Raw genomic sequence first — 25,810 nt, 5'->3', positions numbered from 1 at the left:
CTATTGTAAATTGGTAATTATTTGAGGTCTTCCTCAGCTTTCACACAGTTGAGAGGTGCTTTGAAATGAAATATTTTAACAGGAAGTTAAACTATTCATTTTCGAGAGATGAACCAAATCTAGAAGTTAGGAGAGGGGCAGCCATTGGGCGAATAGAACTGACTTAAAGGATACGTGCAAGGGGGTGCTCTGGGGTGCTAAAAACGTCCCTTACCTGAGTACTGGTTACTGGGTAAGTGGCTGTGAAAATTAATTAAGCCGTATAATTATAATATATTTACTTTTCTGTATACATATTATATTTCACAGTTGTTATGTTTATTCTGTCCCGGTTGCCCCTCTTCCAGGCCAGCTCTCTGCTGTGGCCCGGGAGGGCAGTGGAGGATGGCCCAAGTGCTTGGGCCCTGCACCCCATGGGAGACCAGGAGAAGCACCTGGCTCCTGGCTTCGGATCAGCACGATGAGACGGCCGCAGCAGCCATTGGAGGGTGAACCAACGGCAAAGGAAGACCTTTCTCTCTGTCTCTCTCGCTCACTGTCCACTCTGCCTGTCCAAAAAAAAAAAAAAAAAAAAAGTAGTTTGTCTTAACATTCTGTTAGGAATATGGTTGCCCAAAATAGTGTAAAAATTTCAGTGCTAATACTTGGTGAAAATGCAAGGTTTGGTTTTGTCTTTAACATCATAAAGATAAGAAAAAATAATAGAATTCCTATCTCCTTTGAAACTGGTTAGTCCAATGGAATTTGTCAAATCCTATTTCCTAAGATCCAACCAGCATCCTTATTTGTGCAATCTTCCAGAATCCTAAAATCAATGCCCAAGCCATTGGTTATGTTTTTGGCTGGTAATTAAGTTTAAAACTCTCCACCAGCTCCTAATTTGTATTGAATCCCTAGCACCCAGCATATATTGAATCATTCACTCATTTAGGCAACTTGTCTTTGAGCACCTAGAAATGTAACTCACTGCAGCCTTTCAGGGTTTCCACATCCAAGAAACTCTCTTCTCTTTAGTTAACCTCTATCCAGAGTAGTGTGGCAGACAGTTCTATCCCCTGACTCATCTTAGAGAAATTATTGCAAAGTCAGGCAGTGAAGCAACCCAGGGATCTAAAAGCAGCACAAAACTTAGAATCAGAATGAGAAGGTATTGGATTAAATGAAGCTTTACTTTTCAATAGCAACGTGACTTTGACTAACCTCTTTGTAAAATGCAGGTTGAATATCTGCTCTCTTGGGTTTAGTATCAGGGTCAAAAAAGACGATGTGCCTAGATGTATTTTGTATGCCAGAAACAACAGGGCTAGAATTACTACAGAAATCTAGGATATGTACTGTAGACAATGGCCTGTGCTTGGGAGCGGGGAGTTACTATTGCTTTGAAAATATTTTCAGTTCTTCTCCTGTGGAGCAGTATTCACAACCACATCCACGGCATAGGAGTGCAGAACTGTTCTTGTCCCACTTATGGGCATCTCATTAAGCATTTTTCAAAGGCAGTATGACTTAGCTGGGCTTGAAGTACAGATGCCAAATTACAGTGCCAACCTTGTGCGGTGGGACAGCCCTCTTCTTGTCTTCCAGACGACTGTCTGAAAGAATTTCTTATTTGTCCTCAATTCACTGTTCTGGGAGTTTCCCAGATAAACCAACCAAAACTGGATTATGACAGCAGCATCTAGGTCATTTGAGGCATCTTAGAGCCTGTCTGTACAGAAAATATTCAATGAGTTTAAAAATTTAAGCTCCAATGATGATGGACAATGGGTTAATGGAGGTTTAACAGGAAACTGGGCTGAGGAGGGGTGACTTCTTTGGGATGTTCTGATAGACAGAGGCCATTAATTCTGAGGTGGATTGTTTCATGAATCAAGACATTTCCTGGGGGAAAACTATTGTATAACCTTGGACTGTCCCTTGTGGAATCCTAGGGACCCCATCTCCATTTAATTCAAACAATGTTTTAAAAAATATCCCAATTCAGCCCGGCAGGAATTCTGGAACGTGCCTCAAAGGCTTTGTAAGGTTACATAGCCCAGAGGGAGTTGGAAACTAAATTGAATTCTTTAGCTTTACAATTTCTTTACCCAGCTGGAGCTTACGTTATTTAATGCACTTTGGAGTGGTAGCCTCTTTCTTGTTCTTAAGTTCCAGATAAGCCATAACTAATACTTAAAGAATTACAAATTCAGAGAATAGACAGCTTAAAATAAACATAAAGATGTTTGCAATTCTCATGGAAAACAACCCTCTATTCCAAGGAATACAGAACATAAATATGCCCATAGACCAGATTTCTAAATCTTTTCTGGGGGAAGCTGGTGGCTAAGCAAGTTAATTACTTTGTTGTCCTGTGGACCTGATGGAAGGTCACGTAGTGCCTTCACGTGCTTGTTGCGGTTCTGTGTATTATAAGAATGGCACTCTCATCAAGGTAGCAATCAAGCCATCCCTTTTGCAGTGCCACTTCATTACATGCTTTCAGAAGCTACAGCTTGCTGGCCATAGCCTTGTGCAATTCAAAGTGACAGAGAAGGGGAACAGATGGGAAGGAGGCTGGAGGTGTGGACCTTGCAAGTCAATATCCCCCCACCCTAGAAGATCTAGGGCATTTCTAATTTGTTTTTTTTTTTCAGATTTATTTTATTTAATTGAAAAGCAGAATGACAGAGTAAGAGGGAAAGACAGAAAGAGGTCTTCAATCCTCTTGTTCACTTTCCAAATGGCTGCAATGGCTGGGGCTGGACCAGGTTGAAGCCAGGAGCCTAGAACCCCATCCAGGTCTCCCATGTGGGTGGGAGGGGCTCAAGCACTTGGGCCCTCTTCTGCTACTTTCCCATGTACATTAACAGGGAGCTAGATTGGAAGCAGAGCAGCCAGAGCTCCAACTAGAACTCCAATATGGGTTCTGGTGTTACAAGGAAGAAGCTTAATCCACTGTATCACAATGCCAGGATCTGCTGGCATTTCTTAGGACAGAGGTCTAGGAGGTGTGGCTGAAGATCCAAAAAGAGTTGTCAGCAATGGAGCCGGTATTGGGCCCAGGGTTTCACCTGTATCCCAGGTGGAGAAGGTGGAATTTCGGGATTCTGAGTGCTATGACTTTCACAGGCAAGCAAGCAGCTCCTGACTGGCCTGTCACTGACTCCTGATGGTTCATGCCCTATCTCTTGTGTTAAACGTTGACATGGCTGAGCTGCCTTTTTAAAAGTACACATCTCAGGAGAGGCAATTCATTAAACTAATTAAGGCTGTAGGGAAGGGAGCAGAAAGGGAAAGCGGAAGCTGCCAAAAATTGAACTCCAAATTTATGCAGGGTCTTGCAGAGGTGGGGCTCTTTGCTGTTGCTTTGCCTGCACAGTTCCAGGCTAGTGTCCTGGTCAGGTCCTCAGATCCTGGGAGGGAAGGTCTGCTTAAGGAATAGAACCCTTAACTCTCACTTTCTGTGCTTGTGCGCCTCCTGGCTTCCTCACCTTTCCTCCTACACTGGGTTCTGGGACCCTTCTGACATTCTATCTGTAGCCATTTTGATTTTGAGGCTCACTTGGGGAGCAGGCTGCTGGATGCAGGGCACAGCAGGGTTTGGAAATAACACCAATGAGAAGACAAGAAGGAAGTGAGACAATGCTGGCCTGGGGGACACAGCTGAGGTGCACTAAGTGCACATTCAGCAGCACCTTTTGCACGTTGTGGGAACCACTGATCTTCATGCTTTTCATGGCAGGTGCAGGATCATGGCTGGGCTTAAGAAAGAGTTGTTGTCTCCTTTTTCCTAAATACAGTAGGAGGGAGGAAAGGGTTTGCTTTGACTGGAGATTACCATGAGGGAAAGTGAAGGAAAAGGAACAATTTGTCAAGTACAATAATTTTCTGAGTTTTAAAGGTTACTGAACCCCTTGTCTTTGAATTAAATTGTATACCCAACTCTAAGAAAAAGCTAAACTTCCTGGGTTGAACTGGGAGGAGGTGGCCCGGAATCTTGTTCAATCATTTCTCCCTCATTCACTAAGGCTCTGTTGGGGAATTCTTTTCTGAAACATACATTTGAAAACCCTGGTATAGTGTTTTTAGTTTACAGAGCACTTTTGTGTACTCTACCCTGTCTGATCCTACCAAAAGCCTTGACATATTGTAGCTGAGATCAGGCCTGCATCTCAGCCTTGTGGAAGCTTAGTGTACCTAAGTTATGCAGGTAACTGTTGGAGAGCTGTTCAAGTTCTGAAATGCAAACCTAGAACCTTGAGCTATTTTGATTGTGCAAGGACAGAAAGCAAGCAGAGGCTCGAAGAGAAGGTGATCCTGGAGTTTCTCTTTGCGCTTCCCACTGCATGCGTGAATGATCCAGAAAGGGACTGTCCCCAGGTCTGGGACATGAGAGTCAGCCAGAAGTCTGAGAAGGGCCTGGTGAAACAATTAGGACAAGATGAGGTGGCAGACAAGCAAATGGATGCTTTTAAACTAATTGAGAAGAGAGGCAGGTGTGCCATGGAAATGTTGGCTTGCAGTGAAAATCAGAAAATAAATAATACTTGTCTTGGCTGATTCCTGGCACCACTCAAACGGAGGTGCGGGTTCCACCTCGGTCACCCAACCTGGACACCCTCTTGAGAAAAGGAACAACTAATTGAACCATGTACTTGAGGATGGTCTGCACTCTTACTCCTATTCTATGTTGGGAGAATCTATCCCTGTCCCCCTCCTCCCCTCCCTTCCCTACTCATGCACAGTTTTGTGGGTGGCGTTTGAATTGGCTCAGGTGACTCTGCTTCACGCTGTCCTCCCTTCCCCCCTCCCTCTTCCAGCCTCTGATTTGCCTTCCTGACTCCCTTTCAGTGCACCCACACCTTTCTCTCTCTGAAGTGCTTCTTCCTCTTCCTGCCTCCTTCACTGCTGTCTCCAAAGATGAGAGTGAGAAAAGAAAGGTAGCAAGGGACTTCCAGGGCCTGAATACCTGGTTCTATGTATTCCCCCAGCACCGTCATCAGGGGAAATTGCCATTCTGTGCTTTCGGAACAGTTTCGTATTTTCTGCATGTGCCCCTGCTGTGTTTTAAAATATTAACGAGGAAAAATATGCTCTCACTGTATGCCAAACTAAGATCTCATAAGGAGCGAGCTTGGAAGACAGTTTAAATCAGGGACCAGGATGGCCTCTGTCAAGGGCAGGAGCTGGCCCCAGGTTCCCCACTGCCCTTCAGCTGCCTGGAGCAGCCCCTGACCAGGGCTCTCCATCCGCTGTGGACAGCAGAGAACAGGATGGGCATCACAGCCACATGCCCTTTGGATCCCAGAGCAGCAGCTCTACAGGCTCAGTCTGGACTGTCCTGTGCCTACCTAGTGGTAGGTGAGATCTTAACCAATTCCTGTAGGCGTGGCCTCTTACCTGCCTGGATGTTTAAATTATACAAGCAGGAGGCCACAGGTCTAAAGCTTTCTTGTACTTTGAATTCCTACAAATACTGGTCTAACAATGGTATTTCGTAAGAAAGAGCTGAGTTCCAGCCAATCACGGACAGCACACTGATCAGAAAAAAAATAAATAAATAAAGCAATGTTGCTTCCACTCATCAGCTAAAATAGAATATTACAAAAACCAGTGACAGTCACACATGAATTTTATTGAAAATGAGAGGCAAGGAAACCGATTGGGACCGATACTCCTTACCAGAGTGCGGCCCCCAACAGCGAGTTACACAGCTTTTTATAGTATTCTGTCCACTAGGGCTCACAATTTCGAATCCCTGGTATGCAGTGAACAATAAAATAAAAAAATCCAGAATATGATTGCAAGATAACAGTTAACAATAACAAACCCAGGAACAATAAAAAACCCAACACAAGGTTGTAGGATAACAGTGCAGGGAGCATTTCTGTCAATTTAGGCAGAGCACTCAGGTTGTGTTCTTTCTCAGTTCTTTGGAATTAGGGCCCACATTGTTTCACAAGATGCACCTTTAGCCGTTAGCAAGCAAAGCTAATATGTACAGAAGCAAGAGCTCTGCAATGAGCTTTTAGCCACACTCACTCCATTTTGATTTTAACTCTACAGCAAATGGACAGTTGTGGCCAACTGGCTGTTTTTTTTTCCAACTTTACTCTTGTATTTGATCACTTCTTGGTCTTTTGGCTAAGAGCAAGTGTACTCTTGTACTTGGCCTGTAGAATTTGTGGCTCCTTCTGCTGGGTGGAGCTCTCTGAACCTCTTGTAATTCTGAGTGCTGCTTAAGTCATAAATTGTTCTCTGCTGAATAAATTCTGTTCAATTTAACTTATCTAATATTTTTCTTTTAACAGCCCTTTCCCAGTTTTACTTTTGCTTTCTACTTACCTACTCATCTGATTTCTTCTGTTCAAACTCTGCTAGCATGATAGATTTACAGTACAGAATCATTGGCATGGTAATAAGCACTTGTTAAGGAAAGAAAATCATCTTCATATACAGAAACTACGACCATCAACTTTGACTTCTCTCCCTAGTCCGGTATTCACCTTGTGGTTATTAGCTTCATAATGGTACAGCTGCCTTGTACTCCCTCAGAATGAAGGTGTTATCTCGTCTTTCCTCTGTCATTTACATGATAATCACACGCCAGCCCCTTTTATAGTCTACCTGCAAAGTGTCCTTGACTTTGTCCCTTCTTTTCTACTTCTTGGGTCACTGCTCTGGCTGGGGCGGGCGGCTGTTACCTATCTTAAAAGATGTTATTCGATGATTCATTTCCCTTTAATCTTCCACATACCAGACAATTTGCTCAACTTGGCCTAAATCTTGCTGCTGGCTCTCCACTGATTGGGATAATGTGGAAGGCCCCAGTGACTCGCACCTCACAAGTGCCCAGGGCACCCCCACCCCCAGTGCCAATCATATGCTCTGCTGCCTTTCTCACACACCAGCTCCCGTGCTGATGACAAGCCAGTCCCAGGAGACCCCCTCTCTTGGGCCTTGAATCTGCGATGTAATTGCCAGCATTGATGCTGAGGTCAAACTGCTTGCATCTGTTGAAATGTATTTTCCCATCTGCACTTAGCTAAGCCCATTCAACTTACAAGGCAGAGAGCTCAAATGCTGCCTTGTCTGAGGAGCCCTCTCTGTCAGTCAAGCAGAAGGAAGTGCCTTTCTGTCTCCAGAGCACTTGGTTCAGACCTGGCTTGGTGCACCCACCATTTTCTCTCCAGTATTGTAGTTATTATTTACAGAAGTGTTTTCTCCAACTACTCTCAGAGCTCTTGAAGATAAAGGATTTTGGTGTTGCTATTGAAGGATCTTTAGCACTGATCTTGATTCTCAGGAGACAACAAATGAGATGCTACCAGGGCCTTGGTGATTAGGGCTGACCTAGAATAAAATCTGAGGACCCTGCTGCTGCCAGTTACCCCTGTGGCAGCCATCCCCAGGAAGGGTGCCCCTCGGGATAGCCAGGACGGGAGAAGAGGCCTCGTTAGTGAGTGATTGCCAGTGAAAACAAGACTCTTATCTTGCAGTCTGGTCTGAAGCCTTACAGCTGAGAACAACGGATTCCAAGTATTCCCACACTTCAAGGCAGAAGTTAGGCCATCTATGAAGAATGTATAAATGAGTAATAAGAGCTAGTTTCATCAGCAGTGTTTGGATCATGAAAGAAAAGACTAAGAATTCATGAACTGAATTGGTCTCCCCACTTCTGTCCACTCTCTCCTTCCTAGGATTTTGACATAACCTCATAACCTTCAGAGTGACTCACAATCCACTGTGCCTGTCCTTGCCTCAGAAACCACATCACTCTCAGAGCAAAAGCCTAAATCCTTACAATGGCTTCTGAGGCTTCAGGAAAGCAGCTCTCCTTTCCCTCTTGAACCTTGTCTCTGGTTATGCTTCTCCCTTGCCCTCTCTGTTGCAAGCACACTGGCCTTTTTGCTATCCTTCAGCTAAAATAAGCACGCCTGTGCCCTAAGGCCTTTGCACTGAGTTTCCCTGGCTAACCTCCTCACTTCCGTAGAGTCTTTGCTAAACCATCCCTTTCTTTCTGAGGTCTACCTCATCATTCTATTCAAAACTGCAAGCTATAAATTCAGCACTCCTACTTCTTTGTAGCCTATGCTACTTTTTCTTTTTCTACAGTGGTAGCACACTGTAGAATTGAATTTGTCATTTATTGTCTCTCTCTCTGAGGTTTTATCTTTTTGCTTATTGATTTATCCTAAGTACCCATTCTACTGATAAAATATAGAATACACTTGCTTTCTGCAGCAGCCATTAGCTAAGTCAGGATTTCCAGGCAAGAAAGGATGGCTCATCAAACCCATTTCTATAACAACCATAACATTGCTTGGATTTAATTCCTACTTATGGCAGCCCTTGAATTCTTCAGAGTGGCCCTTTCACTAAAATGACATTTGATGATTGTTTACTAGGATTTTAAAGAAGTGATTCAGAGTAGCTTTGTCATAAAGGCAATCTCTTCAAATATAGAAAGTAAAAAATATGAGTTCCTATTTTGTTTTCCTCTTGATCTATTTTGTTTTTCCTCTCAATGTCTCACTTTACCTCTTTCCCAGGTGGAGGAGACAATTCATCTGTGTGTTTTTTCTTAACAGTGGGAAGAAGAGGCACTGAGTAAGCTGACTTAGACCAAAACCAACAGAACTGGGGAGAAGGAATAAAACAAATGAAATTAGTTTGAATAGAGTCTTTGCCAAAGCCAATTTTATTAGCTAGGCTCATGGAAACAGAGGAGGAGGTAACAGTTGTTGCAGATTGCAGCATGAGCTCAAACCTCAGAATCCTAGGAAGAAGTACAAACATTGAGTCCTAAGGCTATGGTGGAAGAACCACAAGACTTGAAGCCAGAATGGTGGGTTACATTCTGACCTATCTACCAACTCTTTTTTTCTTTTTACCAACTCTTGTGTATATACATGGGCCTGTCCATTAATCTAAGATAGCAATAAAAATACACAAGCCATCCTGTTTCACAGAGTTGTGAAAAAGTGAGAGAGGAAATATTTGGGAATCCATTTTTGTTAGTTCCCTATAAGTATTGGAATCATTTATTCCAGGATTAAAAGAATTTGTTTATTAGCCTACAGGACAAAGGCACTAAGGTTCATTTGAATCCTCATGAAGAAAAACCCAACAATGTTCCATTTCCTCATATCTGGGAAGCAAATCCTTTTAGTTTTCTGTGTCTATAGTCATCAACTGGGAATTCGATACCTCAGCTCTTCTTCCTTCTCTCAAGATTGAAACATAATGATGGCAGCTGGAAAGACACACAACTGAGTAGGAGACAAGGATTCCAGACTGTTTACATGGTCTCATCTCTAGCCCCTTCCAGGCCAGCAGTTTTCCCTTTCATTGACATTACAAAGTGTGATCAGTTCCATCATCATTGCCTAAATAAATGTTCATCATCAGAGGTTCCATTTTTTTGCACTGAGGCATTAATTTCTGCTCAAATCCCTTGGATTTGTTGCACAGAAGAAAGGGAAAAGTGGGGTCCAGACCAGGTATTCCTGGAGAGAAAGAGACACTGGTTACATAAGGGAAAGAATGCCTTAAAGAGGAAACTAAGACTGGAGATCTCTGGCTGGCGCAGTGGCTTAACAGGCTAATCCTCTGCCTTGCGGCGCTGGCACCCCGGGTTCTAGTCCTGGTTGGGGCGCCGGATTCTATCCCAGTTGCCCCTCTTCCAGGCCAGCTCTCTGCTATGGCCTGGGAAGGCAGTGGAGGATGGCCCAAGTCCTTGGGCCCTGCACCCGCATGGGAGACCAGGAGAAGCCCTGGCTCCTGGCTTTAGATCAGCGCGATGCTCCAGCCATAGCAGCCATTGGAGGGTGAACCAACGGCAAAAAGGAAGACCTTTCTCTCTGTCTCTCTCTCTGTCACTATCCACTCTGCCTGTCAAAAACAAAAAACAACAACAACAACAACAACAACAAAAAACCTGGAGATCTCCGAGTTCAACCTAGGCTTATTCTGCAGAGCAACAATTCCTTCTGCCCCACCTTGACTCTTTCAAAGCAGGATGAAAGATGCTCAACAGCAAGGACTGATGCAGAAATGTGAATTGTAATATTTCTGTAGGCGTCTCACTTGCAAACTGAAGATTACACATGGTATTCAAGTTGGATATCAGTTTTGCTCTTAGAGTACATTCATGTCTATGAAGGTTCTCAGCTAACTGCCAATGTTCATTCCTTCCAACATTCTAGTGCCATTTTCTCCTCCTGTAGTATTGTCAAAGAACCATTGAGGGGGTGGATTTCCTATTCCATGGCTCACTTATGCAGCATAAAGTTAGTTATGAGAACATAGACCAATGCTAGGTACACTCAGAAGAGCTAATTTGGGACATGGAATAGTCCCTGGGTAACCCATATAATCTTGGACTTGCAACTTATTGAGAAGCCAGGGGTCCCCTAGAATTGATTTTGAAGAATGTAGTACAGCCTCTTTTGTCACTGGTTTCTAGTTTAGGACACAGACTTAAATGTTCTATTGGTTTGTCAGATTAGTAACACTTTTTGGGGGACATTAATATGGAAGCTAAGAAGGTAAGGTAAAGAATGTAGATGAATCAATAATTGTTGTGACCAGAGAATTAGATGAGACCAAACAGTTTTTGCAAAAACCCAGTTTTGTGCTTCTTTTGATGACAAGCCACTCAAATAGACACAAAAGTGATTCTTAACATTCTGCTGTCTGGGTCTAAACAGGGGCTATTTAAAACTACTGAAGGGTTGGGTTTTGGTACATTGGTTGGGTCATCACTTGTAATATCCCATCCCATGTTGGAGTGCTGGTGTTTGAGTCCCAGCTCTCCTGATTCTGATCCAGCTTCCTGCTCGTGTGCATCTTGGGGAGTGGCAGATGATGGCTTAGGTACTTGTGTTCCTGCCACTCATGTGGGAGAACTTGGCTGATTTATGAGCTCCCATCTTTGGCAGGAACCCAACCCTAGCCATTGTGGGCACTTGGGGAGTGAAGTAGTGGAAAAGAGTTCTCTGTCTCTCTCTCTGTGTCTTACCATGTCTCCTTGTCTCTCTTAAAAAATATAATAAATAAACAAATACAATTTAAAAAGCTAATTAAGGGGGCTGGTACTGTGGCATAGAAGGTAAAGCTGCTGCCATATGGGTGCCACTTTGAGTCCCAGAGTTGCTCCATTTCCAATCCAGCTCTCTGCTATGGCCTACAAAAGCAGTAGAAGATGGCCCAAGTCCTTGGGACCCTGAACCTGTGTGGGAGACTGGGGAGAAGCTCCTGGCTCCTGGCTTCAGATAGGTACAGCTCTGGTTGTTGTGGCCATCTGGGGAGTGAACCAACAGATGGAAGATCTCTCTCTCTCTCTCTCTCTTTCTCTGCCTCTTTGTAACTCCGCCTTTCAATAAACAAATTTTAAAAAATGAAAATGACTTACCTTTCACAGTTGGTGGCATTACCATCTTTTAAAAAAAGCTAATGAAGAAATGTAGGATGAAAATGATTTTGAATGTCAAAGATGGAATTAATGAAAACCAAGAATTAATTAAATTACAAGAATCAGTTACAAGAATAAAGGTAACAATTGCCACTGTTCAAAACCCAGCCACATATTTTATAAAGTTTCTCCATTTTCCCAGGACACAGATTGAACTGTTACTTCTACGTGGCAGACATTGAAGAGCAACTTTGGTCTAAGAAGGCTAAAACAGTGATGCTGATTCCTGTCCATACTTAAAGGAGTGGGGTGAATAATTATTTCTATTAGTAATTATTTCTATTAATGTTGTCCCTTAACTCCAAAGTTGAAGTGAGAATCTGTCTAGAAAAATAAAGAAAATGAGATTAAAGTCAAACTAAAATTATGAGTTTGGAAAAATCACCAGTATCTAAAACATGAGTATAATTTTACTGTCTTGCTTACTTATACAACTTTAAATATACATGGGGCTTCATCATATCCCCTACATAAATTATGCACTTGGGGGCAGGTGTTTGGCCCATTGGTCCGTAGGTTCAGAAGCCACTTGTGATGTCCCAGCTCTGCATCCATTTCGAGCTGCCTGATAACGCACATCCTGAGAGGCAGCAAGTGAGGACTACAGTACACGAGTCCAACCACCCATATGAGAGTTGTGGATTGAGTTCCAGGTTCCTGGCCAGCCTGCCTTGGCTCTGGCTGCTTCAGACATTTGGGGAGTGAACTAGTGGATGGAGGATCTGTATCTCTCTCTCTCTCTCTCCCTTTCAAATAAATAAAAATAAATAAAATTTTAAAATAACGTGCTTGAGTCTCTATTCAATTCTCTTGAGTCTCTATTCTATTCTCTTATTTAGAAGTAGTATAGGATAGAATTTAAAACAAGAGATCCTGGGGTCAGGCTGCCTGTGTTCAAGTTCTGCCATTGACCATCTATGTAATAAGTTCATTGCCTGGATAAGTTCATTGCCCTCCCCAAACTTCAGTTTCCTCATCTGTGAGAAAAGGAGAGGGTGCCTGGCAAACAGTAAATGCTAAACACATTTTAGGTATAACGACTACAGTAAATAGTGTTGTCTTTACCAAGGCACCCAGCCTCTAGCTGTCTGAGTCTGATGCGAAGAGGTCTCAGACTTCTCTTCTCAAGGAGGAGGAACCTAGCTGAAGGCTTGTTAGCCACTCTGCCCTCTGTCACTGACAGGCGATGACTGATTGACAGGTATAACAAAGGTTGCAAGCTCTAGCTCTCTGTTTCTCCACCTGAACATGGAGCAGGGCAGAGCTGCACTTTCTGAGATCCCTTTCTTTCTTAACTTCCTCTCCTTCCCTATCCTGCTTTTCTCCCTTATATACATGTTATTTTTTCCCACTATAAAGCATTTCCTCAACAAAAGCATATACACCATTTCAGGCTTCTAGTAACTGGTCCTAAAACAAGAACCACATTTCTTTGATTTTAAATCACATGTATTTTTATACACTTCACAATGGTGCAGTCAGAATGTATCTGAAAATCGCTGTTCTTTTGGGGTAAAGTTGTCATTTTCTGCACATGGATAGGAAAACGTGCAGAATGTGTGTGAGGCCTTTGAAGAAAATTCTGGGACAACAGTGGGGCATGTGTTTGCTGCATCACTGAGACTCTTGATGGCTCTGAGGACCGTACTTTGTGGAGAAAGTCATCAGTGACCCTGAGCCGAGTAGTTGAAAGGTTTAAGAGTCAGTCTGAATAAGTCAAAGTGTTAGGTATGTTTTAGCCTATTTATTTTCCTTATGATATATGCAAAACAGTGGTGTATGATGTTTTTTCAAAGTACTTCTTCTACAAGAGTTCTTCCAAAATCCTAGAAGTGTTGATTATGACAAAGCTGATTATGACAAATGAATGCTATGAGTCAACTGGATGGCCTCACTGGGGAGAAAAAGAATTTCATTCCTCTGACTGACACCATGCCCCAAATCAACCCCAGACGGATTACAAATCTAAATGTGAAAAGTAAAACAATTGAACTACTGAAAGATAATATAGGAAACCATAAGGTGGGGTTGAGCACACATGTGTTTAGCAAGACTCCAAAGTCTTTAATTATAAAGAAAATCATGAATGAATATACTATATTAACAAAAAACTTTTATTTGTCAAAATATACCACTAAAAGAGTGGAAAAGCAAGTCACAAGTTGGAAAAATTATTTGCACATGTATTTCTGACAAATGGATATATCCACATAATTGTAATTATATATTATTATGTTATTAAATATGTTATTATTATATACTATAATTACACAGTAATTATATTCCACATAATGAAAAGAACGCCTACTCTTAACAGAAACCCAGATTAGACGTGTTTTCCTTACAGACAACACTTTGCATGGGTTCTCACAACATGTTGCTAGAAGAATTAACTGCTTCCTGTGTGACTCCACTGGGAGAAACTCTCAGAACTTTGCAGTTGGTTTTCTCTGGAGTGCATGTATTTTTTTTTCCTCTTGTTAAATTTGCTTTGCATCCTTTTACTGTAATAAACTATAACTGTGGGTATAATGACTTCTGAGACCTGTGAGTCCTAGTGAATCACCAAATTGGGACTGTGTAACATGTTATTATTCAGAAAATATTCACTCTTCTCCCTCAACTTCCATAAGAATAGTAGCTTTCCATCTGATTGATATTGAACTTGGCCACCTGCTTTTGCCATTGGCATGTGGATAGAAGCAACTTTGTGCCAACTTGAAGCTTATACCTCAGAGGCCTGATTTGTTTGCTGTTCTCAGAACGTTTGAATTCCTCCGTATAAAGAATATAATTCAGGAAGCTGTTGACTCCTATCAGTCTGGGCCACAGAGTGAGGTCAAAGAAAGCAGACTTGAGTCCAAACCCCAGTATGACACCAAGCCTGGTCAGAGCCTGAGCATGAAGCAGAGCCATCCTGCTGAGCCCAATCTAGATCAGAGAGCCCCAGGCACAAGAGGAATTTATTACGGTATAGTAGTTACCTGAAAGAGGAAACCTCCTTAAAGGACAGTTGGTGTGTGTCTTCTCTCCCTTCATTTCCTCTGTTGTCTGGAAAATCAAATTTGACCCTAAAGCTCTAGTGATTTTTTGTCGGGAGTGAGGATGAAGGCCAGATTCCAGGGATGGGGGAGCACTGAGCTGGAAGGCACATGGCCCCTAACGATTTGCGGTGCCGCCCCACTTTCGTCTCATTTAGACCAGTGTTAGGCTAGATTATCAGGCACACGCTGCTACTCTTAATGCTAACTAATAAGACTCACAAATCCTTTATCCACCCATAGACTCTTAGGCTAGAAAACCTGGAACAGACAAGCCAAGTGCAGAAAGCTCAGGTGAACCACTTCTGCTGCTTCCTAGGAAGTCCTGGGCTCATTTTCAGAGAATGAGCTTGTTACCAGTTTTGGCACATGACCCCCTCCCTCGCCCCCACCCCACTTGCCTTCTTATTCTGGAAGGAACAAGAAAAAAAAAAAAAAGAGGAGCTAATGCCAGTCATTTGGGATAGTCCACTAGACAATGTCTCTAAAAAAAAGATGTTTTTGCTTTCCTGCCTCTGAGTTCTCTCGAGTGGAATCTCAGTGAAAACCAATATTAAAATAAACATGAGCCAAAATGCTCTGAAAAGGATGGCGATAAAGGGCAGCATTCTGAGTCTTTCCTTTTCTGGCTCGAGGGGAGGCTCCGCGGAGTTGCTGTGGCCGTGGGAAGCCCAGGACAACACTCAGAAGCGGCGCTGTGCCTCCTCCCCCTCTACATCCCAGACCAGCTCTGCAGCCCAGCCCGGAGCTTTGCTGAGAACACTTTATTGAATGTCACATTATTATTCTCTTCAGTGCTCTCTGTCTTCCATCTGGGGTGGAAGGGAAACAGTGAAGCAGACAATTACATTGCTGATGTGGGATTTTTAGAGGAAAATTGAGGGAAATTATAGGGACTACCCAGCTGTGGTGAAAATTCCTCACTCTCTTCCCACAGGACCCATTATTTTGCAAACTGCAACTATTAAAAATGATTTATAGTCACTTGCCAACTTTACCATGCTGTTCGAGTCCCTTGAATCTTACCTAGCTCTTAAAAAGGACACAGATGGTCAAAGCCTGTCCACTCTCAAATTTTGATGACTACTATTTAGAAAGTTGAAATCACTACACCATCCTTGTCAATTGCACTTTCCTGATACCTCCAATTTTATTTGAGCTTGTTTCTTATCTGCTAGATCAGGTTTCTTAAATCAGCTTATTAATTTTTTTTTCTGTTTATTTGAAAGGCAGAGTTAGAGAGAGAGAGAGTGAGAGAGTCCATCCACTGGTTGAATCCGCAAATGGCTGCAACAGCCAGAGCTGGGCTGATCCAAAGCCAGGAGCCAGGAGCTTCTTCTGGGTCTCCCACAAGGATGCAGGGACCCAAGCACTTGGGCTGTCTTCCATTGCTTTCCCAGACTATAGCAGAGCGCTGGATTGGAAGTGAAGCAGCCAGGACTTGAACCAGCACCCATATAGGATGCCGACACTGCAGGCTGTGGCTTTACCTGCTATGCCACAGTGCCAGCCCCAGCTCTGCTTATTTTTACCCTGAAAATGTTTTCCTACTAAAAATATCTTTGGGATTTTGCTTAGTTATTTTTTCTGAAATACAAAGGAAATTCCTTGATTGTTTTATCCTTAACCCTTATTTAAAGGTGCCCACTATTTAATTTTATTCACTGTCTTCCTTGCTTTGTTTTTAGAAAGACGGACACCTGAGATGGGTAAAATTCTGCAAGATTGGCCCAAATCCTGCTTGTTTGGTGTGCTGATGGGCTTTGGTTGTAGCCTAATCTCCCAGTTGCCTTATCATCCCAGAACTTTGAGGAGCAACAGGAAGATGGGGGTAAATAAGAAGGCAGTTGTATGGTAGCAGCCAGGAGCAGATCTATAGCTAATTACCAGCAGGCAGCATCTCCTAAGCTTGATGTCAGCTTCGCAAGCCTGACTTTAGAAAGGAGGTGCTGTCTGCTTCACTTTGTATTTTCACTTCAGAGGCTGCTGCTCTGTGCAATTAACACTTAGGAAATGGAGAAAAAAAGTGTTTTTCTGAAGAAAATGCTCAGGGGACCTCCTGATAGTTTAGATGGTAGCAAAGAAAATTTCTTTAGTGTGACAAAAGCACAAATGGAGCAATGATAAAATGAGTCACTTCTAAGATCTGCATTTAAGAACTTGAGAATAATGGGCTACATTGGGTAGATGCAAAATGAATCATTTTACTATTTGGCTATCCTATTAAGTAGCTATTTGGGGTGGGCAAGAAATCTTCTGAGAGTCTAGCTGGGTTGCTTTTTAAAAAAATACTATGCAAAGTTTTACTTGTACTTACTATAGAAAAGTTTCAAACAATAGAAAGTGATATTGCATTGTTTGGGGTAGGCTACGCTACACTGCCCGTGCTAGTCAGTCCCAAAGATGGCCTTCAGTGGTCCAGGGCGGTCCTCATACCCTTCTGCAGTCCCCATCTCCTTGATTTCCTTGGAGGCTGGATTCAGTGACTTGCTTTTAACAAATAGAGTAAGACAGCAGTGTCAGGATGTTGCTTCTCAGATTAGGTTAAAAGAGACTGTAGATTGTATGTTGTTTTCTCTTTTTCTCCTCTCCTCTCTCAAATCTTTCGCTCTGGAAATAGTGTTTGGCCCAGTGACTAAAGTCTCTGTTTGGAATGTCTGCATCCCACATGAGAGTGGCTGGCTTGAGTCTTGGCCACTGAGCTTCTGATCCAGTTTCCCACTAATGCACACCCTGGGGAAGCAGCAAGTGATGGCTCAAGTACTTGGGTCCCCACCATCCACGTGGGAAGACCCAGATGGAGGTCTTGTCTCTTGGGCTAGGCCTGGCCCAGCCCAGCCCAGCCCAGATGTTGCAGACATCTGGGGAGTGAACTAGTGGATAGATTTCTCTCTGTTTTTTTCTCTCTTTGTCTCTCTGCCTTCCAATTAAAATAGAAAATAAATGAATTAAAAAAAAAAACTAACTATGAGGAAGCAAGCCATCCTATCATGAGCTACCTAATGGAGAGGCTACTGGTGTTTCTGGGCAACAGCCATTGCAGAGCTGAGACTTGCTAACAGCTACATGAGTGGACTTGGAAGCAGATTCTCCTGCCCCAGTTGAGCCTGGAAGTGTCCACAGCCTTGGCTGACATCAGGATTACAGCTTCATGAGGGGTCCTGAGCTGGAATCATTCCTGAGTTCTTGACCCGTGAAATAATGTGTATTAATTATAGCTGCCGGGCTTGGGGGTAATTTGCCATGCTTCAATAGACAACGAATACAGTGTATTTAACTCACATCCCAGTTGCTTTACACAATGATACCCTCCCCACATTACATCTTTATTTCAGCTTAGGTTCCTCCCTGGGAGGATATCTTCCATGGGTAACTTTGTGATCCTGGCTGCTTTTATTTTGTAGGGAGATTGCTTGAGAGACTCATAACTTGAAGAGTCCCTGACAGAAAGTGCTGAATGTCACTTCTGCTCACCATGGGCTGGAATGATCCACATGACCTCATCTCACTGTATGGAAGAATGGAGAATGGGAGGACTGTATGGAAGTCAACCAGAATTAAGTTTCTGCCACATGTGTGCCATGAAAAGTGAAAATACACTCTTATCCTTTCTGACACATTTCATGTTTAACTCTCTGAATTATGCCCTCTCAGATAATTCACGTCACACCAGCGCACAGACATGCAATGTATATTATATATATTTGACTTAACTTTACCTAATCAATTATACAAATCATACATATTTTATGTGCTTCACTAACCACTCATTTTGATACCAATACAAAGGACAGATGGGAGCTAGCATTTATTAAGTGCAGAGGGCTTAGGCACTATGCTGTGCATTTACATTCTGATTTCACTAAAAGCCTATAGTACCCCTATGAAATATGTAATTATGATTTTAACTCCCATAGTGAAATCCCTTTCATGGGCTTTAAGCATCCCCCAGCCTCCTCCCCCACCACTGATACTCACCATGTATTTTTTTTTTTCTTTTTGATAGAAAGCAGAGTTAACAGACTGTGACGATTGCTGCTTTTCTTAGTGAAGATTCTGTAAAGATCCAAGTGCCCTTTCCCAGAAGATAGACCATACATATTAAAAATGGAAAGAGAACGTGCAATATTTGCAAATTTCCTGGGAAAATCCTTCGTCTAACAGTATGCTACTTTACCTTTCAATGTTTCCATTGAAGAACAGACAACAAACTATATAGGTAGATATGGATATAGAGATAAAGAAATATATCCCAAAAGATGGCAGAGAGCTATGACTGGCTGTCTCTACTGTTCTATCATTTCCACTCGGGAATTCTTTGAAGGAGTTGCCAGTTCATGTCTGAGGAATTTGAAAGAGGCAGGCCAACTCCCCAGGTCCCTGTCTCTGACCGAGTGAGCTGTTCCAGTTCAGAGGCCCGGGGTTACTGGACAGTAAAGTGTTCTCACTCTGGCAGACACATGGGAGCAGAGAGGATGAGATCTGACTTTTGTAAAGCATCTTCTTGGGTGGACAACAGAGGGAGAGAAAACTTCCTGGACTAGTCTCCGGATTCTGGAATTCTGCAACTTCCTTCTTTTTTCAATTCAAGGAAATTAAGTAAGGTTTCATCCCAAAAGTAAGCCTTCTCTAAGGCTGGCAGGTACTAAGACAGTATTATGTTTTTTTTTTTTTTTTTTTTTTTTTTTTTTTTTTTTTTTTTTTTTTACAGGCAGAGTGGATAGTGAGAGAGAGACAGAGGGAAAGGTCTTCCTTTACTGTTGGTTCACCCTTCAATGCCTGCCGCGGCCGGCGCACTGCGGCCAGCGCATCGCGCTGATCCGAAGCCAGGAGCCAGGTGCTTCTCCTGGTCTCCCATGCGGGTGCAGGGCCCAAGCACTTGGGCCATCCTCCACTGCCTTCCCGGGCCAGAGCAGAGAGCTGGCCTGGAAGAGGGGCAACTGGGACAGAATTCGGCGCCCCGACCGAGACTAGAACCCAGTGTTCCGGCGGCGCTAGGCGGAGGATTAGCCTATTGAGCCACAGCGCCGGCTCTAAGACAGTATTGCTGCTTCAGTTTTGCAGGTGAACAAGCAGAGATTCAGAGAGATTAAAGACCCTGATGCCTAGCCCTGAACCATCTGCCTCTGCACATGAGCTTTCCTTGTTTGGACTGAAGTGGGTAATCTCTTGAGGCGTCTTAACATTTAAAATACATTACTCTAAGCAGAGCAATGGTCAAATTATGCACATCTGAAAGAACTCTCCTTCCATTCCCAGCACCTTGAATGCTTTCTCTGGACAAACTCAAAATAAATTTTTACTTTTCAGCTCTTCAGTTGGTAGAGATTGGGGGCCATTGGAGAGAACACTGCTGAAGAATTTGATTTGCACAAAGGAAAGGAGAGTTTAACTTTATACTTTCACCAAGTTTCCTGCAAATGAAGAGAGTAGAGGATCAATTTTTTTTTTTCTGGGAAGTATTAAAAAGGTCCTTGTTTTCCCTATATCTGCAGGTTGCTGAACATTGTATGGAACCAGGAAAAGGGAACTGAAGCTGCTTTGCAAAACAATGTGGTGTACCCATTTCCAGAAAGGAAAGCTATACAAATAAGGTTATATTGATGAACAATTTTCCACTTATCATTAAAAAAATTAGACTGTTCCTCCAAGAATTATTGTTTATCATTGGTACATGTGTGTCTGTTCTGGAAGTTCATCCATTCATTTCACTTGGCAAATATTTATTTGTGCCTGCTATGTAGTTGGCAGAAATAAAGTAACAAACAAACGTCACAAAAACAATCACCTTTATGAAGATTTTTCATTTTAATGAGGTGACAGAATAATTGGGGCCTTGGTAATGCCCTCTCCCTTGTTTACAAATGGCAACCTCTTACTGCATCCTTATCTGGTGGTAGAGAAAGATCATATCCTTTCCTGAAGGGCTCCACCTTCCTGACTTAATTACCTACCTAAGGCTTGACCTCCAAGTACAACCATATTGGGGTTTAGGACTTTACTATATGGATTTGGGAGAGACACAAGCATTCAGTTCACAGCAACAGCTCTCTGGGAGAAAAAGAAAAGCAGGTCCCGAATATCAAGGAGAGATTGGGAAATGTTGCACTCCTATGAGGCAAAGTATTACATGGGGTATTATATGCCAGGTTTCAGATTCAGTTTATTTGTTTCTTTGTAATTCTAACTATTTCTTCCTAGTCCCTCAATAAAATTCCTTGTGTACATTCACGGGACGGTTGAGAATATAGGAAGGCGTATCTTCTGGATGAGATTATCTGGCTGTGTTTTGCGTGCGATAACAGGGCATATTGAGGAAAGACTGTGTAACAGGGGTTCCAGGCAGCAACCCATAGAGAAGGGAAGTGGAACAGAAAAGCAACTGTCAAGTAAATGTAGGGGCATAAAATAAATCCACCTTCTCTTAAATGTATCAGGGAAAGTGACAATGTACAATTAATATTGTCAATTTGACATATGTATCAGGGGCAAAAAAAAAATGAGGTGGGGAAGGTACCCTAAAGAGAACTATGTCCCCCACCCTGCCCCACTGCAGCCTTAAGTTTAAGGGCTGGCTCTACCTGATCTGTCTTACCAATGCTAGCCCTACTTTGAGTCATTAGAGAATACTTAGTGGGACATTCCCAAGTATAACTGTTCTCCTTAGTGGGCAGAGAGCACCCTGGGAATCAGCTGTCCGTAGGAGGACCGACTAGTTGGAGTACCAGCTGTTCTCACTGACCCGGTCAGGCTTTTGCAGCCCAGTTTTATAATGAATGCAATTCTCCCAAACAATGAGTGTAAACTAGTATTCCAATGAAAGTGACAAAAGTGTTCCTATAATTCCACCCAAATCAGAATTGAGAAAATTCCAGCACCCCTTTGCTATCAGCTTCTGATATCTCTGTGGAACTGGAGGACTATCTGTCCTTTCACTCCCTTCTCCCTTGAATTGAAATCTAATTCTTCTGACCCTGTGGTGTGATGACTGGCTCACCTGTTAGACTGGTGTGTCCATTCTTAGTTTTGACCTAAAGTCAAGTAAGAAAAATAAATTCACTCTACTAGTTATGAATTCCATTTTACAGAGCACTAAAAGTGCTTGTAAAGTTTATGAATATCAAACTCTTAAAATTTTTACTTCCTAATAATTGTCCCTTTTTTGAAAACTCAGAAACAAGTCCTTGAGACTGGGCTAGAGAAAAATAATGTTCTTTTTATGCTTGATCAACCCCTTGCATCCATTTGTGGTTCTTGGGCCAATTCTCTTTTGAAGAGTTCATGGGCACAAGTACACACACTCTTAGTTCAACCTGTATCAACCATCTAGACTTGTCTTGACTCTCAGAATAGATAGATCACCAAAATAGAATCCATGGTTCCTAAAGCTATTGCATTCATACAGCAGACTCCTAGAATGACAATTACTTTAACTAGCACTCTGACCTCAGAATCAGTACTTAAGTCATTCTGGTCTAGCTGAAAAGCCCATGAGAGCATTTCAGGCATGGAAAGCTGAGACACTGAGGCAAAAAATATCCAACATTAAGGATCTCTTTGAGTGAGACTCCAGTAGAAAGAAGTGGTCATCAAAGGAGGTATTTTTCTCTAGAGGGAGGAGAGAACTTTCACTTTGCTTATGTCCCTGTCTTATTTATTTATTGGAAAGACAGAGTTACAGAGAGAAGTGAGACAGAGAGAGAGGTCTTCCATCTGCTGGTTCACTCCCCAATTGGCCACAACCGTTGGAGCTGCGCTGCTCTGAAACCAGGAGCCAGGAGCTTTTTCCGGATCTCCCATGCTGGTGCAGGGGCCCAAGGACTTGGGTCATCTTCTACTGCTTTCCCAGCCCATAGCAGAGAACTGGTTTGGAAGTAGAGCAGCTGGAACTTGAACCAGTGCCCAAATGGGATTCCGGCACTGCAGGCGGCAGCTTTACCCACTATAACACAGTGCCGGCCCCTCACTTAAACAATTTTCTATGGATTTATCCCTTATATTTGTATAGCGTTTTTTTGGGGGGGGCACAAGCAGAGTGGACAGTGAGAGAGAGAGACAGAGAGAAAGGTCTTCCTTTTCCATTGATTCACCGCACAATGGCCGCTGTGGCCAGCACGCAGCAGCCAGTGCACTGCGCTGATCCGAAGCCAGGATCCAGGCGCTTCCTCCTGGTCTCCCATGCGGGTGCAGGGCCCAAGCACTTGGGCCATCCTCCACTGCACTCCAGGGCCACAGCAGAGAGCTGGACTGGAAGAGGAGTAACCTGGACAGAACCGGTGCCCCAACCGGGACTAGAACCCAGGGTGGCGGCGCCGCAGGTGGAGGATTAGCCTATTGAGCCACGGCGCCGGCCTGTATAGTGTTTTAAAACTCCATAATAAATTTACATGAATCATTTTATCTAAATTTTTTGTCCTTGAAAAACCTCAATATATAAATAGTATTAACAAATGACCTTATGAGGCTCAGAATATAATATGTGAATTATTCAGTTTAATCTTCACAACAAATCTATTAGGTAGCTATTGTCATCTCCAATTCTCAGGTGAGGAAGTTGAGGAAGAGTGAGATGAAGGGCGTTGATCAAATTCAAGGTTGTTGAGAATGTTAACAGTGGGTTTAGAGTTCTTGTATTACTTCCAGGATAACTTCTGAATGCTGGAGGCAAGCAGATGAGGAAGATGCAGCTCTTCTCCTTTCCCAACCTTGCCTTTCTTCTCTTGTGGTTCATGGCAGGACTTCTCCACCTGGGCACTATTGATATTGGAGCTTTGATAATCCTCTGTTGGGGGATGGTCCTGTGCATTGTTTGATGTTTCATAGCATTATTGGCTTCTCACTAGATGCCATCAACACTCCCCCATTTCCCTAGTTGTGACACCAAAATATCCCCAGAAATCCCCAATATCCTCTGCAAGGGGCAAGGCCATGCCCAAGGCTGGGACTCTGCTCTGTTTGGACTGTGCACAGATCCTGTGTCCAAAGGCTCTGGATGGCTTCCACCCTGAATGGAAGCTTCTCTGGTGCCTGGGCTGGCCTGCTGTGGTGTCTCCCACCCTGCTGGGATCCCTACCCTGCCTTTTTCAGCGACTTCACCTTCAGTCACTCCTGCTCCTGAGGAGGTTAGATTCACCTTTTCACCTCTCTTTCTTCTGTTCTCTCAAAAGTCCAGGAAAGAGAGTCAATGAAAGACCCACACTGACTTCTCCTCTGATTCTGTATTTATTAGCCAAGCAAACAACAAGTGTATGTGGCTATGTGGCTGTTATACTGCAGGTGAAAATATGACATACCTGGATTTGATTGGAGTTATCTCCAATCGGGATGGGCAAGTAGAGAAGCTGATCTGTATTTACTCCTAGGAAAAAAATCGTATCACAAGTCTATCAAAAAGCATCTAATAAATCCCCAACCTGAATTTATTTAGCACAGTAGCTTGAACGTCAGATGTGTTGTTTCCATGCAGAAATAAAGAGGCAATAATTTGGAGTTTTATTTTAAGTATCACATATTTTTTTCACTTCTCTGATCTTCCCACCACCCCTGGATATGCCCAGACTGCTTTGGAAAGCCTGGGTTGCTCCTTGCCTTTTGTGTGTTTTCGTACATTCTATTGGAATGTTTTCTTTCAGACATTTGTGTCTGCCAAGTCTGTGACATTTCTCTCACGGTGCGTGGCGCTGTGAGTCACCGATGCTTACTGTTAAACTGGGGCTTAATTTCTGCACTAATTCTGCTGTGTTCATAGTGGACTCAGAGGTGGCTTTTGGAAGGATAGTGAGATTTCTGAAAAGAAAGACTTACAGACCTTGATCAACTTGTTTTGTGATTTCAATTTATCAGGACAGTTGCTCTTAACTCACGGCATGTTGTGGTTTAGTGAAGGAATTGCTGCTCACGTTTCCAGTTTTGATTTACTAGTAAGTAACTACAATGATGAAGGGCCTAGGGTTTTGTGTGGTTGACAGCTTTCAGCTCCTCTGAATCTTCTCTCATGTTCCATTTTCTGGTTTTCTTTTTGAATTATTTCTTTCCAGGAAAGTTTTCCTTACAGTCACCATTTGAATGATGCAGGACCCAGCCAGGTCGAGAGTTATGAGGCTGTGAAATAGGTTTAAATATAGCAGCTCTCACAAGTGGCTTCACTGGTCATGTGAGATTTGCAGGAATAACCATTGCCCCAACTCTGCCTGACAACCTTGCCTCTTCACCACTGGCCATTATAGGATGATAACATTACCCACTTTGGGAAGGGCATCTGACCCACTCGGGTTGTCTGCAGTCCATATCAGCAAGCCTGGGTTCCAGTGCCAGCTCCACTTTGAATTATAGCTTCCTGCTACTGCACATCGTGGGTGGCCTCGGGGGTAGCTCACATAGTTGGGTCCCTGACACCCTTGTGGGAGATCCAGGATGAGTTCTGGGCTCCTGGTTTTGGACTGGCCCAATACCTGGTTGTGTGGGCTTTTGGGATTGAAGCATGAGGATAAAGTTAACAGGACTGCAGAAATCCAGAACCAGCTTCTTAACATAATCAGAAACCCTACTAAGAGGGGACAAATCATAAGGATTTTCTTGTTTCCTTATTGGTATTTCCAGTGATGGTTTTATAACCTGCAGCTAAAAGTAACAATGGCCACTGAAGGTCAGCAACCAGATTCACACACTCATTACCAAGGTTAATAATAAAACCCCAGGTTTCGAGCTCTGGTGGAACCTCTTCTTTATGCCTCCCTAACTCTGTATATGTAATTTATGAAGTTAAAGAAATACTTATCAATTAGGTTCATTTGGTCAATAGTGTAGATTAGCTCTGTTGTTTCTTTGTTGATTTTTTGTCTAGTTGATCTGTTCATTGATGAAAGTGGGTTGTTGAAATCCCCCATTATTATTGTGTTGAAGCCTATGTCTCCCTTTAGATACATTAACATTTGCTTTAAATAGCCAGGCACCCTAGCACTGTGTACATATACATTTTGAGATTGGATTATTCTTTATAGTCCTTGTCTATATTCTTGAAGAAGAGCATAGTTTTTCTGTTTAATATTTGCTTAATTCTTTGTTTGGTAAATGGTTAAGCTTGTGAGTATAAAGAAAATTCAAAGTATGTCATTGTAAAAATTAAAAGAAAAATTAGAAGAAGTGAAGGTGAGGGTGAAGGAGGGAGTCAGGATACTATGGATATTATGCTCTTAAAACTATATATATGAAATACAAAAAAGTTAAAAAATAAACAAAGAAATTTAAAAAGTACTTACCAAGTACTTATACAACTGAACAATAAGATGTGTGGGTAATAGGATAGAAAATG

Source organism: Lepus europaeus, chromosome 4, assembly GCF_033115175.1.
Source record: "Lepus europaeus isolate LE1 chromosome 4, mLepTim1.pri, whole genome shotgun sequence".
In the NCBI taxonomy this organism is placed as follows: Eukaryota; Metazoa; Chordata; class Mammalia; order Lagomorpha; family Leporidae; genus Lepus; species Lepus europaeus.
This window is presented reverse-complemented; position numbering follows the sequence as displayed.